Genomic DNA, 11589 nt, shown 5'->3' with positions numbered 1-11589 from the left:
CCCCCACCAACACTAACGTCCACAATCTGTCGCCACCACCGCTACCACCACGGACGCTGACCCCCCTCATCAGCCCCACTAACCACTAACACCACAATCTGTCGCCACCGCCACTACCACCACGGACGCTGCCTCTCCCTCCTCCCCCCTAACCACTAACACCACAGTCTGTTGCCTCACCACCACCACCACTATCACCACTTTCCGTTGCCCTAGTCACCTCAACCCACTATTTTCATCACCTCAGACACCATCATCACCACCACCATTTTCATCCCCAACCACCATCACCACCACTACTATCGCTGCCCCACCACCACCACCACCTTCCGTTCCCCTAGTCACCTCAACCACTATCCCACTATACTATCATCACCTCAGTCACCACTACCACCATCATCACCACCATTTTCATCCCCAATCACCATCACCACCACTACTATCATTGCTTCACCACCACCAGCATTGCTTCCGTCACCACCACCACCACCACCACCACAGTCCTCATCACCACCAGCGTAACTCGATCATCCTATTGACCTTTATTACTTAACCCATAAATCCGTTTTGTTTACGTCGGTGCAACAACAACAACGACAACAACAACAACAACAACACGTAGTAATGTCCATCCTATTATGCAAGAGATTGGGTGAATATAAATGGTTCCTTGTACGTTAACCAAATTCGACCATCTTTTTTAGAATATGTACTACTTCTATTAGCATGTTTGTAGGAGCAGGGCCATAGTAGTAGTAGTAGTAGTAGTAGTAGTAGTAGTAGTTGTTGTTGTTTGTATCTTTATTTTCCCCGTGGGCTGCCTCCTTCACTAAAAAATAAAAAAAATAAAAAGGTCATGGCAATTATTTTTACCTTTAAGACCAGAACATTTATTACCTAGTTGTTGTTAGTATCTTTATTTTCCCCGTGGGTTGCCTCCTTTACTGAAAAAGTCACGGCGAATATTATTTCCTTTAAGACCAGAACATTTTTGATATTTAGTTTTCTGACTGTGACCTTTTATTTGTTTTATTATCATCATTTTTTTTTCTTTCCCTCTCTCTCCAACTTTAATATTTTCAACTGCAATTATTCGCCTTTCTCTCCTATTTTTTCATGTCTCTCATTATTCACCATTTAACATTATTATATTATTATTATTATTATTTATTTATTTATTTATTTTTTTTTTTTTTGGTTGTTCAAGCGAGGAAAATTTGGAGAGTAAATTACATCAGCGTCCGGTTCAGGGACTGTCACACAGCACCACCACCACCACCACCACTACTACTACTACTACTACTACTACTACTACTACTACTACTACTACTACTACTACTACTACTACTACTACTACTACTACTACTACTACTACTACTACTACTACTATTGCTTTTACTGTCGTTGTTGCTGATTCTGTTGCTGTATTCTACTTTTATTTTCATAGTATAGGAGAGAGTAGTTAATGAAAGGAGGTGTGTGTGTGTGTGTGTGTGTGTGTGAGTGTGAGTGTATGTGTGTCTGTACCCATCTGTCTCTCTGTCTGTGTATAGCAAGCCTCGGACATGAATGGAGGTCTCTGTGTGTGTGTGTGTGTGTGTGTGAAGCTCCCTTACACATGGGATACATAATTATGACGTAGAGAAGCGTTTAGGACTAGTGTGTATATAGAATTAGGATCTCAGACTAGCGTATACAGAATTAGGATCTGAGACTAGCGTATACTGAATTAGGATCTGAGACTAGCGTATACTGAATTAGGATCTGAGACTAGCGTATACTGAATTAGGATCTGAGACTAGCGTATACAGAATTAGGATCTGAGACTAGCGTATACTGAATTAGGATCTGAGACTAGCGTATACTGAATTAGGATCTGAGACTAGCGTATACTGAATTAGGATCTGAGACTAGCGTATACTGAATTAGGATCTGAGACTAGCGTATATAGAATTAGGATCTGAGACTAGCGTATACTGAATTAGGATCTGAGACTAGCGTATACTGAATTAGGATCTGAGACTAGCGTATACTGAATTAGGATCTGAGACTAGCGTATATAGAATTAGGATCTGAGACTAGCGTATACTGAATTAGGATCTGAGACTAGCGTATATAGAATTAGGATCTGAGACTAGCGTATACTGAATTAGGATCTGAGTGGATGGGTGGATGGGGAATTGTGGAGACGAAATAGAACACCTCGAGGAAGCTGATGGTGCCAGAGAATGAATGGCGAAGTTTGTGGCTTTAAGAACAACACGGCGAGAAAGTTTAATGGGGAAATAGATGAGAGTGTGTCTGTGTGGTTGTGTTCCGTTGACAGACAGGTGGGAATAATTTGAGCTTTTGAGGTACCGAGGGTCACAGAGTGTTTTTGTGTTTTATTATAGAAGATGCAGAAGATATTGAACAAATGAAAAAAAATTATAAAGAATGAAGAAGAACAAGAACTCTCTCTCTCTCTCTCTCTCTCTCTCTCTCTCTCTCTCTCTCTCTCTCTCTCTCTCTCTCTCTCTCTCTCTCTCTCTCTCTCTCTCTCTCTCTCTCTCTCTCTCTCTCTCTCTCTCTCTCTCTCTCTCTCTCTCTCTCTCTCTCTCTCTCTCTCTCTCTCTCTCTCTCTCTCTTCCCTTCCCTTCCCTTCTTTCCTCTCTCTCTCTCTCTCTCTCTCTCTCTCTCTCTCTCTCTCTCTCTCTCTCTCTCTCTCTCTCTCTCTCTCTCTCTCTCTCTCTCTCTCTCTCGCTCGCTCGCTCACCCTCCCCTAGGCCTACATGAGAAGTGTGAGAAGAGGCGACGCAGTATACTGATTTCACTGGTGACTTCGAATTTCACCGCCGAGGACGCGTGCGCGCTCCCCCGCTGTTCCTGGTATTGATCTGCCGCGCGGCCTGACTCTGGCGGAGGCGGCGGCGGCAGCAGCATCCCGCCAGCCTCCGCGCGGGGCTGCATTCCCTAGCAACCCTCACTGATTGATGCCCTGTAGAAGACCCGCCTCGCCTGTCACCTCAGTACACGCGTATATGCCTTTTCCTCGCTGCCTCGCTCCTCCCTTCTGCAATAAATATAGTTCTCTCACGTCAGCACACGCACGCAGGCATCTTCCATCTTAGGACTCAGCACTCGCATACAAGCTTTCCTCCCACGCTCCCTCCCTCAGCACTCAGCAGTCACCTTATTTCACCCTCACTCCTGCCCTCAGCACTCCGCAATCAACAGTCCTTTCACTTCAGCACACGCATATAGCCTGCCTCCCACGCTCTCCACCAAGTATCCAGCTCAGCACAGCCCTCAGCACCAACCTATGAGCCATTCTCCCTCACTCCTGCCCTCAGCACTCGGCAGTAAACGCCCCTCTTACTTCACCTGCCTCTCACGTTCTTACCAGCTCAGCACAGCACTCAGCACCCGCATACAAGCCTTCCAGTAGTCTCGTCACCTCACCCCACCTCACGTAATCAAACCTGACCTCACCTAACCTACCCTAACTTAACCTAATACTCAACGCTGCCTCTGTTCTCACCTCCGCCCTCAGCAGCCGTGTCACCTAACCAACTCTAACAATCAAACCAGACCTGACCTAACCTATCCTAACTTAACCTAATACTCAACGCTGCCTCTGTTCTCACCTCCGCCCTCAGCAGCCATGTCACCTAACCAACTCTAACAATCAAACCAGACCTGTCCTAACCTATCCTACCCTAACCCAACCCAACCTGACCTAACTTAACCTAACCTATCTCAGCACCTTCAATCTCTCCCCCCCCCCCCCCCCCCCCCAGAATCCAGAGTATCCCCGTCCCGTCCTTGTCCTTGTCCTTATTGTATGTCTCTTCGTAATCCTCTTCGCCTCCTCCTCCTCCTCCTCCTCCTCCTTCTCCTCCTCCAAACTTGGGAAGACTCGTGTTATCTTTCATAGTTTACCCTCCATCACACACACACACACACACACACACACACACACACACACACACACACACCTCGTCAACTCAATTATCTCCGTTTTCAGTGGATCTTGAAGAAATGGAAACGTCTTCTCTCTCCCTTTTTCTCCAGTCTCTCTCTCTCTCTCTCTCTCTCTCTCTCTCTCTCTCTCTCTCTCTCTCTCTCTCTCTCTCTCTCTCTCTCTCTTTCCTTACGCCATTTTACGCACTTTTACGCCGCTAACGCTTTTCTGAACGCAACGTCAACCAGCACACACACACACACACACACACACACACACACACACACACACACACACACACACACACACACACGTACGCAGACCACTCCCCAACCATGCAAAGACTGAGAGCTGGAAAATAACTCGGAATGTTAATACCCAATTATGCTTCACAGCGAGCGAGCTTCAGGATAATTGGCGATACTTCAGCGATTGCCTCTGTATATTGGGAACGTCAGTCAGCCAGCCCTTGCAGCGACATTAACAAGGGCCAGAGGTCACGTCATTGGGGTTGCAGACACAGGAAGGGACAGGAGGACGAGTTGAGGACTTAGATAACACTTAATAGACGTCTTGGCTTGCTGTCTGGAGGCGAGTTGTGTGAGCTTGTAGACAGATAAATAATGGGAGAAAGCGAGCAATGTGAGCTTGTAGAGGCTGATGATTAGGGAATGCGACTTTGGTGAGCTTGTAAACATGAGTAAGGGAAAGGAGGCGAGTTGTGTGAGCTTATAGACATGAATAATGGGGAAGGTGAGCAATGTGAGCTTGTAGAGGTTGATAATGAGGGAATGCGAGTTGTGTGAGCTTGTAGACATGTAAATAATGGGAGAGGCGAGTTGTGTGAGCTTGTAGACATATGAATAAAGGAGAAGGCGGCGAATTGAGTGAGCTTGTGGACGTATGAATAATGGGGCAGGCGAGCAATGTGAACTTGAAGAGGTTGATAATGAGGGAATGCGAGTTGTGTGAGCTTGTAGACATGTAAATAATGGGAGAGGCGAGTTGTGTGAGCTTGTAGACATGAATAAGGGAAAGGAGGCGAGTTGTGTGAGCTTGTAGAGGTTGATAAGGGGGAATGCGAGTTGTGTGAGGTTGTAGACATATGAATAATGGTAGGAGACAAGTTATGTGAGTTTGTAGACACGGATAGCGGGAGAGGGCGAGTTGTGGCGGAGAGTAGCGAGTAGTTCCTGTCTTCTTTGAGTCATGCACCATCCTGGAGCCGCGGCGCCACCTCCCACACCCCCGCGCGGGATAACATTACTATTCTTGGCCGCGTGCCAGAGGGAATGTGTGTTAGTTTGTCTTCGGTTCTTGAGCTCCCTACGGACGTCCTCCATCTTGAGCTCCTCTCAGCAAGGGTGGAATAAGTAGAGCATATATAGATATAGGAATCGAGTTGTTTATTTTGTTATGGTTTGTTGTTCCTAGTGTATGCTGTATTTGAAGTGTATTTCGAGTGTTTTATGTGTATCTTGAGAATCTTGTTGTTATTGTATAGGAGAATGTGTTATGAGTTGTCGTTGTTGTTATGGAGTGGAGAGCGTCATTGTTTGTTGTTCCTCGTGTATGCTGTATTTGAAGTGTATTTCGAGTATTTTATGTGTATCTTGAGAATCTTGTTGTTGTTATTGTTGTTTATTTAGTATAGGAGAATGTGTTTTGAGTTGTCGTTGTTGTTATGGAGTTGAGAGCGTCATTGTTTGTTGTATATGCTGTATTTGAAGTGTATTTCGAGTGTTTTATGTGTATCTTGAGAATCTTGTTGCTGTTATTGTTGTTTATTTAGTATAGGAGAATGTGTTTTGAGTTGTCGTTGTTGTTATGGAGTTGAGAGCGTCATTGTTTGTTGTTCCTCGTGTATGCTGTATTTGAAGTGTATTTCGAGTATTTTATGTGTATCTTGAGAATCTTGTTGTTATTGTTGTTTATCTAGTGTAGGAGAATGTGTTTTGAGTTGTCATTGTAGTGGAATGTATATAATGTGTCTTTAAAATGCCATTGTTGTTCATTTAGTATAAAGTTTATGTACTGTATTTTGATTTACCGTTGTCTTAGTGGAATGTATCTTATGTATCTTGAGAATAATATTGTTGTTCATATAGTATTAAGGATATGTAGTGTATTTTGGGTATTGGGTTATTTTGGGTATTGGGATGTATTCTATGTGTCTTGAGAATATTATAATAGTTGTTCCTCACTGTATAATTCTGTATCTTGAGTTGTCGTTATTCGCCAGTTGGAATGTATATTATGTATCTTGAGAATATTACTGTTTTTCATCTTGTATATGTAATGTATCTTGGGTCATCTTTATTGTTCTAATCGAATGTATATTATGTATCTTGAGAATATTACTGTTGTTTATCTTGTATCTCTATGTCATTGTTGTTGTTCTAGTGCAAAATATGTCTCGAGATAACTACTTTTGTTCTACTGGAATGTCTACAACGCCCATACCATCCCAGTGTTATGGTGGTGTGTTCTTTTTGGAGATTGGAAAAGTTTGCCAATTTTGGGACTCAGGGTCTTGGTGTTTACTGTTTGTCTGTCCGCCGGGGATGTGGCGCCCTCGCTGTTTTACGAAGCCTGAGAGCACTTCATCGACTTCCTTCTGTCTGGCTTCAAAACACCGTGAACGAATGATGTTGCACCGTAAACTAATGAGGATGATTCGGATGGTCTTCTTCTAGAGTAAATATTTCCCGAGGGGTTTGTTTTTACTTAGTTTTCGCGTCAACATCATGCAGAAAGTCGAGGTTCCAGGAGGCGACAACATCAGAAAGTCGAGGTTCCAGGAGGCGACAACATCAGAAAGTCGAGGTTCCAGGAGGCGACAACATCAGAAAGTCGAGGTTCCAGGAGGCGACAACATCAGAAAGTCGAGGTTCCAGGAGGCGACAACATCAGACAGTCGAGGTTCCAGGAGGCGACAACATCAGACAGTCGAGGTTTCAGGAGGCGACAACATCAGAAAGTCGAAGTTCCAAGAGGCGACAACATCAGAAAGTCGAGGTTTCAGGAGGCGACAACATCAGAAAGTCGAGGTTCCAGGAGGCGACAACATCAGAAAGTCGAAGTTCCAAGAGGCGACAACATCAGAAAGTCGAGGTTCCAGGAGGCGACAACATCAGACAGTCGAGGTTCCAGGAGGCGACAACATCAGACAGTCGAGGTTCCAGGAGGCGACAACATCAGACAGTCGAGGTTCCAGAAGGCGGCAACATCAGACAGTCGAGGTTCCAGGAGGCGACAACATCAGACAGTCGAGGTTCCAGGAGGCGACAACATCAGACAGTCGAGGTTCCAGGAGGCGACAACATCAGACAGTCGAGGTTCCAAGAGGCGACAACATCAGACAGTCGAGGTTCCAAGAGGCGACAACATCAGAAAGTCGAGGTTCCAGGAGGCGACAACATCAGACAGTCGAGGTTCCAGGAGGCGACAACATCAGAAAGTCGAGGTTCCAGGAGGCGACAACATCAGACAGTCGAGGTTCCCGGAGGCGACAACATCAGAAAGTCGAGGTTCCCGGAGGCGACAACATCAGAAAGTAGAGGTTCCAGAAGATGAAAACATCAGACAGTCGAGGTTCCAGGAGGCGAGTGGAAACTGTTCTTCGCCGCGGTGGGACGGAAGGAAGTGAGATAGGGAGACAAGCTACTGCCGCGCGCCAGCTGGAGGGTAATAGAGTGGAATTGGGAAAGTTTTAGAGGAAGTCATGAAGGGGTCCAACACCTCGTCTTGTTTGGCCAGCAGCGGACCAGCGACTCCCTTCCCTCACAAACATCCCGAAGCTTACACACCCACATTAGATAAGGCTTTCGTGGAGGTTATATGGGGATTTACATGGGTATGGTTCGTATCACAAGACATTTCGCCGCCCAAGAACACATATTTGACAAGGCTTTCGTAGGAGGAGGAGGGCATTTCCAGGAGTAGTTTTATGGCCCAGGTAGTAGTTTGACCCTTCCCTCTGTACCGTGAACCTGAAGAAACACTCATTAGAACCCGACTGACCCCTTTTTTGACCTTTAGAAATAGCTGATGTGAGAAGCGAAAGTGTCTTATATTACCTGCCTTATGCAAACCCAAGATACATATACAAGATGAAAAACAGTTATATTCTCAAGATACATAATTATACAGTGAGGAACAACTATACTATTCTCAAGACAGATAGAATACATCCCAATTGATTAATTAATAACCCAAAATACACTATATATCCTTAATACTATATGAAAAACAATATCGTTCTAAAGATACATAATATACATTCCACTATAACTTGTCAGCTCCCAACCAAACACAAAATACTGCAAAAATTCCCTGCATAGTGTTTGCCGTTGATGTAGAAAGGAGGAACACTTCAGAAACCACACACAGGTAATCTCTTTAGGATCATTGTGGAGAAAAAAGTTTGGTTCGGGCGCAGTTTTATGAGCCTAGTGATAGTTTGACAAGGCTTCTGCACTATGAACTTGAAATCACTTGTGAGAACCCGACTGATCTTCTTTGTGGCCTTTGGAAATATTATGCGAGAGCTTAATCTAAACTAACCTAACTAACCTAACCTAACCTAACCCAACGCCTCCTTTCCCTCACAAGCTGAATGTCGTCACTTGGTTATGTTGACTGATTGAGGTGACTGGAGACGATTGATATGTGGTTCTTGTTGCTCATGACCTCTTTAGGAATTTATCTATGTATTTATCTATCTATCTATCTATCTCTCTGTGTGTGTGTGTGTGTGTGTGTGTGTGTGTGTGTGTGTGTGTGTGTGTGTGTGTGTGTGTGTAGAAATGGGCTTCAGCTGTATATTTTCTCCTTCCCTTTTCGCTGTCAAGACTTGTGCGACTCTCCCCATTCGCTTGGCACTCATCCCTCCTTTGGTCTAATGGCTAGCTGGCAGCGGGGGGTCGAGCTCTTACCCACTCGCAAGATGGTGAGTTATTTTCTTCTCTGCCTCAGTCTTTACCTCGGGCACAAGCAGTCTTTCCCTTTGTAGAGTGACAAGTCTGGTGAAGGTGTTCGCAAGAAATTACAATAGCTGAGTTTCCCATAAGCTGAGGACTGCTTGGACGTCTAAATGTAGTCGTTCTGCCTCTGTGTCCGAAGGCTTCACCAGGCGCAAGGTATAACGCTCTTCGAGAGGGTACTTACTTGCCATTACGAGTCCAGCAAGTGATCGGGCCGTAGTGAATTACATAAGTCCAGCATTCATACAACAGAAAGCGTCCTCTACTTTTAGAATCTGTCTGTCTTTAATGGCCCGGATAGCAGCGTTGCCAAATTAGCGTACTCATCGCATTGCATTTTCGGAGTTTCTGACCAATAACGAATGCAAAACCAAACAAACATCAATAAATAGGAGCTTTAACGCTAACTTGAATTTTCTATCGTTATTTGTGTAAGTACGAGAGTTTGAGGCTTAAAAGTAATAAAGACAAAGTGGTGAATACGATAATCTGGCAACGGATCCGGGTCGTGTACTAAAATCTCTAACTCAGAAACTTTGTCTTGGCTGCCGCGACTCAGGAAGGCCGTAACAGTGCAGGGAAGTCTACGGCGTTCCCAGGAGCTCGGCATCCAGACTAACAGAGACAAAAGAGACGCGAGTCCATTTGCATTTGTCAGTCTTGGGTTGCTCGGATGGTGGAATGCATCACTCTCTCCCTTAACCCGTTAGCAGCGAGGGTCTTGATTCTGATTGCTCCCTCTAAGCGAGTTAATTTTGAAAAATATCACCTACGCAAATCATTATATAACACATATCAACGCACTCGTCATCAGTTTTTGCAGCCTCCAAAAATATTTACTTCTACTAAAGTACTATATTAAACATTTGCAGTTCCTCTTGTCGGCGGCAGAGTGGGTACAGCAGTTTCTTGCCCCGGGGTGCTGAAATCAGTTTTAAGGGGTGTTGGGAAATCTATTTTTCAGACATCTTTTTGGAAATCACCGTGAACCCGTTTCGATACCCGATGGTGATAATGAACCACTACTTTAAAGAATGCCTGGATTGGAGGGACAGTATAGTGGTTCTCATTGGATAACCTCACATGTGTAGTCGGAGGGAGACACCAATTGACACAACTTTATTTTACAACTTCACAGGAGCAGCAAGTAGCGGGCTTTTTTTTTATTATTGTTTCCTTTTTTTGTGCCCTTGTGCTGTCTCCTTTGCTGTAAAAAAAAATACCCCCCACATACTACTGTTAGCGTGGAAAGAGTAAAACTATGACTAAACGAGATGAACATACTTGACTTTCACAGATCACAGGAGACAAGGATGAAGCTGTGCAATACCAACTCTTCCATAGGCGTTGATCGATAGTCTGAAGGCTCGTTTCCAGGGCTAAGGATCGTTTGGCAAGGGGAGAATGCCTGCTTGGGGACTTCGGAGGCCTCAGGGAACGAAGTCAGACAGCGGGTCAAAGTCAGGGATGGAAAGTTAGGCGAATTCCGCTTCAGGGGCAATCTTGCATCGAAGTTGAGTGTTACACGTTCATTTCAAACTATACACCAGCGTCTAGGGTCGTTATGAGAAACTCCGTCATCATCTTGTTATAACAGTGCCTGCTGGACAACTTCGTGGAGCGTTTGGTTGGGCCTCGCGCCAAACACTTCGATGCGAGATGGTTCAGAGGTTGGGTTGGCCGAACTTGCTCTCTGTTCAGTCTCTAAAGGAAGTGACATCTCCTTCCCTCCCTTTCCCTTATATGTGGATGAATATTGCTAGTGATTTTGTAATTTAATAGAGTATAAAATTTCTCCTTCTTTTTCTTCTTCTTCTTTTTCTCCTCCTCCTTCTTTTTCTTCTTCTTCTTCTTACGGGTTTTCATTTTCTTGCTTATATTGCTGTCATTGTTGTTATCATTGTTGTTACCGCTATTGCTATTGTGTCTGTATAACTCGCTTCTGTTACCATGATCATCACCGTTCATTTTCACACATCATCACCATCATTAAAATCAAACCAACTTATTTCTTGGCATAACGAGTGTAGCATTATTAGCGTCATTGATGGTCCCTTTCCTAACCAAGCACAGCGTTATGAAGTGTCCAGAACACGTCGACTCAATAGTGATGACACATAAGAAGCGTCCAGTGTTGTCCCCTTATCGTCTCCCATCTCTCCGTCTTTTGTAGGAGTTCAGCTTTCGGTGTCATCTTGGTTCACAGGAAGCCCGCGAGACTGTATGGCCTATATTCTCAGACAATTATAGGCTGACACATCCACATCTGATAAGGCTTCCGTAGAGGTTGTGTGGGTATTTCCATGGATAGTTTTGTAAGCCTATAGTCGGTTCCACGAGAGCTGGCGGGCCTAGTCCTTCAAGGGGTGGGCTCCCGGACTTGGTATCATTGCTGGGGTGACGGTACTGATTTAAAGAGTTAGCAGAGATTGATTGATTGATTGATAGTTTATTGTTGCAGGTAAACAACAAGGGAGAAGGGAGGAACATGCCATCCCAACCCCCAGGCAGGACAGAGTGTGATTATACAACTATTAATACATGTGTAGGAGAGAGCAAGAGCTAGTAGGCTATGTCATGGCAGGTTAGAACTAGCAAACAACAGCCAATGAGCGGCGCAGAGACCGTCACCCAAGCAATGATGCCAAGTCCGCCTGTCCA

At 44.8% G+C, this 11589-nt stretch overlaps 1 long non-coding RNA gene across 2 annotated transcripts; it reads left to right on the top strand.

Moving 5' to 3' along the window:
* Positions 1-6388: 6388 nt before the first annotated feature.
* Positions 6389-7286, top strand: LOC127007208 (uncharacterized). Of its 2 annotated transcripts, none has more exons than XR_007760114.1 (3): positions 6389-6897; positions 7058-7153; positions 7218-7286. It is a non-coding gene; the product is annotated as an uncharacterized LOC127007208 (long non-coding RNA). The 2 variants fall into 2 exon arrangements; XR_007760113.1 differs by having other exon boundaries at positions 7186-7286.
* Positions 7287-11589: the final 4303 nt, after the last annotated feature.

This window comes from Eriocheir sinensis, chromosome 34, assembly GCF_024679095.1.
Source record: "Eriocheir sinensis breed Jianghai 21 chromosome 34, ASM2467909v1, whole genome shotgun sequence".
NCBI lineage: Eukaryota > Metazoa > Arthropoda > Malacostraca > Decapoda > Varunidae > Eriocheir > Eriocheir sinensis.
This window is presented reverse-complemented; position numbering and strand designations above follow the sequence as displayed.